The sequence below is a fragment of the Hipposideros armiger genome, unplaced genomic scaffold (assembly GCF_001890085.2).
Source record: "Hipposideros armiger isolate ML-2016 unplaced genomic scaffold, ASM189008v1 scaffold_331, whole genome shotgun sequence".
In the NCBI taxonomy this organism is placed as follows: domain Eukaryota; kingdom Metazoa; phylum Chordata; class Mammalia; order Chiroptera; family Hipposideridae; genus Hipposideros; species Hipposideros armiger.
In genome coordinates, this window is record NW_017731681.1 from 746,352 (window position 1) to 751,799 (window position 5,448).

Here is a 5,448-nt window from a genome sequence, read left to right on the forward strand (position 1 = left end):
TGAGCTGTTGTTCAGCATCTTAGCTGTGGAGGGCAGTGTCACTGGCCCTCATATGTGGGATCCGAACCGGGGCCCTCTGGCGTCCCAAGCGAGTTCTTAACCATCGCGCCACTCGGCCGGCCCTGTTGTATCAATAGTTTATTCCTTCTTATTGCCGAGCCATAGCTCACCATCCATCCATTTTAAAAACACCTAGCTGATCACTTTATTTCCGACCCAGGAGCTTCCCTCACCTGCTTGGCAGGATGGTGACATCTCTTAATTCATGATTAAACATTTATTTGTACATATTGTGCTGTGTATGGAACAGGAGGGCATACATAATGCCCAAAGAAGACTATGCAAATGAGGAAAGGTAATTTTATGGAAAACTCCAGAGCAAAAAGGTTGAGTAGCAAAGATGTTATTACTGTCTACTAGGATTCTCAAGAGCAGTTCCTAGTTTGTGGTAGCTATGACTTTTTAAAACAATTGTATGATTGACATACAACAAAAGTACATTTTTTAAAGTGTACAATTTTTAAAGTTTTGACATGTATATGTAGCTGTGAAATCACCACCCAAATCAAGATAATGAGCATACCCCTCACCCTCCATAGTTCTAGCTGTTTTTTAGCTACACTGGCCCCCATGCTGTTTCTCCAGTGCATAGCAGACGCCAACTTCAGGGTCCTTGCACTCCCTGTTCAATCTCCTGGAACGGTTGTGCCCAGATATCTGAATGTCTGTCCCTCCCCCCTCCCCCACTCCCTTCATGTCTTTCTCCCAGTCACCCCTACTGGCATTCCCTATGCCACTTACCTGCTTTATTTTTCTTCATGGCATGTACCACACAACATTGGTATTTTCTATTTGTTATTGTCTCACTTCCCCTCCAGAATGTAAGTGCCATAAGAAGACAGGCTTTGTTTTACTATTCTGTTCCCATCACGTAGAGCACTATCCAAACTCAGTGCATTAGACAGTGGCATACCCAAGGCAAGTTTTTCTAGCTGGACAAGCTCATCAATACTACTCTCCTCCTTGAGCATCTTTTTATCAGTCAGGTTTTAGGCTCAGCTGCATATAACAGAAAACTCAAAATAACACATAACTTAAATAAAAAAGAGGTTTATTTCTCTTTCACATAAAATAAGTCTAAGGTTAGGCAGTTTGTGGTAGCTCTTCAATCATTACGGTCCAGGCTCCTTCTGTTTTGCCAACAGCATCCTTAGTTGCCAATTTGTGGTCCAAGATTTTGCCTGCATTTCAAACATCATATCCACATTCTTGTCAAAAGGAAAGAGGGCAGAAAAAAGGCACATTGTCTCCTGCCACATGGCCTCACCAAGCTACACGGTATGGGGAATGTGCTATTCATTGCAGGTGGCCATGGATCCAGATAAAAATTAGGGATTCTAGTATTATTATGGATAGTAATAAATACCAGGGTGGGCAATTAGTAATATCTGTCTGCCACTCTAGGCTTTATTGTGTTACTCTTCTTTTTGTCCAAGAGCTTCACTCTACAGCAGAGGCTGAGAGATAAAGGGAAGGAGGGGGGAAATGTGGCATTTGAATACAGAGATAAAATTCTTTGTCCTATCTTTTACTTCTTTCTTTCAACAACCATCCCCCCAAAAGTACTAGGATGTGAAGTATAGGCAAACAAAAGGAGGGACACATTAGGAGGCCTGTTTCTCAGTCATCGTAAAAGCTGATTAAGTACTTATGAAGGACTTTGAGATCCTGGCTTCCTATGCTTTGTTCAAAGTCTTACCATTAAATAAGAACATAAGTCAATAGGCTTTTCTTAATTGGCAGCTGGGGAAAGATACTGATTCAAAAGGAACAAGTATGGAGAAACTGGATAATCACCTTAATAGGTGATCAAAATTACTATCACCAACAGGGGCAGATAGATGGCCCCTGTGTGCCAGACTATAGGTGTGATATTCTGGGGACACAGCTCAGGGCATGTACCAGAATGTCATCAGGAGGAAACATTACACAAACCCAAAACGAGGAATGAGGAACATTCTATTAAACAAAAGGTGGTGAGATTGTCAGTGTCATAAAATACCAAAAAAGGCTAAGGAATTGTTCTAGATTAAAGGCGACTAAGGAGATTTGACCAAAAAGCAAGGTACATGATCCTAGAGAAGATCCTGTACAACACAGGAAAAACAAATACAAGGACAATGTTGGATTAATGGACAAAAATGAAATATGGTTGGTAGACTATTAAGCCAAGGTTATATTTCTGAGCTTGATAACTAAACTATTGTTGTATAAGAGGATGTACTTATTCTTAGGAAATAGACACTCAAGGATTTATGATAAAGGGCATGATATAAGCAATTTATTCTCAAATGGCTCAGAATATATATATATATATATATATATATATATATATATATATATATATATATATATACAGAGAGAGCAAGTGAGCAAATAATAAAGCAACTGTGGTGAAATGCTAATAGCTAACAATAGGTGATTCTGGTCAAAGGGTATATAAGTGTTCTTTGTATAGTTCTTGCAACTTTTCTAAGTTTGAAATACACCTCTCCCCCCACCCCTAAAGAGCAAGGACAATAAGTAACATTCAGATTATTTTATTCCCGCACTTGTCTGATGAACTATTCTATATGCTGTATTTGATTTTATGTCCAAAGCTTAACCCTTAAGCTTTCAATTGGGAAGGAAAAGAATGACTTCCATTAGTAAACATTAAGGTTTTCATGAAAACCAATATACCAGGCCAGCCTTCAGGATGCTTCTGTCAGAGAAACCTAAGGCAGGCCAGGCTTTTTTCTGTTCACCAAATGTTGTCTTGGAACCTAAAAGATACCATCTGACTGAAGCTCTGTAATTGGGACAAACACTTAATCACCACTGGACTTTTTCCATGCAGGATGACCAAATTAGCCTGTGGCTCTCTGCGAGGATCCCATTTCTCAGGCAGCTTGGACTCAAGGGGACTGGCATTCTGACAAGCCATTAAAGCCACGGCAGTGGAAATGACCACTTGGACTTGAACTGAACTCCTTTGGCTTTGGATCTGCCCACAGAAAAGGAAGCAAGTGTGTTACCTTACATCTACACTAAGTTCTTCTGTTCTTGTTGAGTAGTTGTCCTGATTGCACCTATACAAATTCTTACATACTTTGGAAAAAGCTTCGTTTTAAGAAGCCCTGGGTTGTTCTTAAGTACCTGAGGCTATTTATTATACACAAAAGATACTCTCCTCGCCCTCAGCCTGACAGAGCCATCCAAACCAGAAACTAGCTGAGTCACACGTAAGCTCAGTTGGCAACTGCGCTTACCCTAACTCTTCAGTGTGCAGATTTTAATAACAAATCTGAGGTATAAATTCAAACATGTAAACTATCCATTTCCAAGACTTAAGTCCTTCTTTAAAAGATGTCACAATGAGAAACTAAAAGCTAGTTCCCGCAAAGGCTCAGACTAGGAAGTTGACTCAGCTTCCACAGAGCCTAAGCATAAAGGTTATTTCTTGGCCGGGACCCTTATTTCTAACCTCTTGTTTACTTAGATAAGGTCATTTGACAAATTAGTTCCTCTTCAAAATATTTACAAGTTTCTAGGGGAAGAAAAGCAACCTATTGCCATTTCAATTTCTAGCTACAAATCTAGAAAAAAATTATACATACACAGCGTTATATTCTTGAGTAGACCAGATCCTAACACAGTTTGCCAAACCCACTAATCATCAAAATCTCTTAGGGAGCTTTCCCATAATGCAAATTCCCCAAGCACCACTCCAGATATACTGAATCAAAATCGAGACTCTTTTTATTTTGAAGAAGGTCCCCTATGGTTCTGATCATCAGCCAGGTGGTAAACTGTTGTTTTAGGACTCCTTCCGCCAGTGTCACTATAACCACCACCTCAGGTGGCAAAGGTGGTTTTTGTTCTGAAATAGACAATGATTCAAAGTCTAAAAGGCACAACAAGGTGACCTGTCTTTCCCCTTCATCCCTGTCTGCCAGCTACCTATTTGCTCTTCATGGGCAACAAATATTACCAGTTGCTTATCTGTCCTTCCAGAGATCCTTTATGCCTACAAAGGCACATATAACTATTTCCTTTAAAAAGGGAGAGCAGCAAATAATACCTTGTTATGGAAACCAAACAAGGTGCGGAACAAGTTGTATCCTGAAGGTCTTTCCCCATCAACACAGAGCTTCCTTATTCTGTTTTAACAGGCATGGTAGATGCTACTTTGTGGCTGTAGCATACTTGACAAATAAGTCCCCTTTCACTGGACGTCTGTTATTTGCAGTCTTTTGCTGCAATGCATAATCATGTACACACGTCGTCTCATACATGTGAGAGTCTATCTATAGGATAAATTTCTAGACGTGGTTGGGCTGGCTGAGTGGCTCAGTTGGTTAAGAGCATGAGCTCTGAGCAACAGGGTTGCTAGTTCGATTTCCACATGGGCCAATGAGCTGCGCCTGAGCTGAGCTGCCACTTAGCTGCCAAAAGGTGGCAGGATGGCTCAGCTGGTGAAAGCATGTGCGCTTTTATCAACAACTTTTCCGGTTCGACTCCCACATGGGATGGTGGGCTACGCCCACCTGCAACTAAGATTGAACATGGCACCTTGAGCTGAGCAGCAGCAGGTGGCCAGATGGCCACGGGACTTGGAGCTGAGCTAGCTGCGCCCTCCACAACAACTTGGTTGTTCCCCTTCCCCAATTCCCCAATAAAATCTTAAAAAAAAAAAAAAAATTTTCTAGACATGGAAATGCTACGTCAAAGGATATAGGTATTGTAATTCTGATAGATATTGCCAAATTGCTCTCCCCAGATAGTATAACAATTTTCACTTCCACCTGCCATTTGAAATAGGAATTTAGATTTTACAATGAGTTGAATATGAACAGTTCCAACGGCTTACTTTCTAGATGCTTCCCTGAAAATATTCTACTTTTATAGCCGGGTGACATAACAAATATTCTGAAGAAACCTCCTGTGCCATGGAAATCTGAATAATTTTACCATTGCTATTAGAAAGCTTTCTATTTGAAGTCCAAGGAAAAGAGGAGCTGAGAAAGGAGAAGCTGAGGTTAAGGCAATTCTTGCCATTCTTAGCTGACATGCATGCACTGTGAAGTCTTTTTTCCTAATTCAGCATAAAACGCTTAAAATTTTCCACTTACTACACAAAGTGTTATTTGTGTGAAATATTAACCAACTATGCTGTTTATTTATTTAATCAACGAAAGTTCTACAAGTGTTAGATTTACCAAAGTCTTGCACAAGAGAAGTTTACTAAATAAAGGCAGGGTGCCCGAAGTGACCCACTCTATAGCTAAGGAAGAATGTCATGCAGAAGGCATGCTGAAGAGAGAATGATCTAGAGAAACACAACGGAAATGTTTCATCTCCTTTATAATACACAAAAAACACAGAGGAGAGAAAAAAGGGAACACG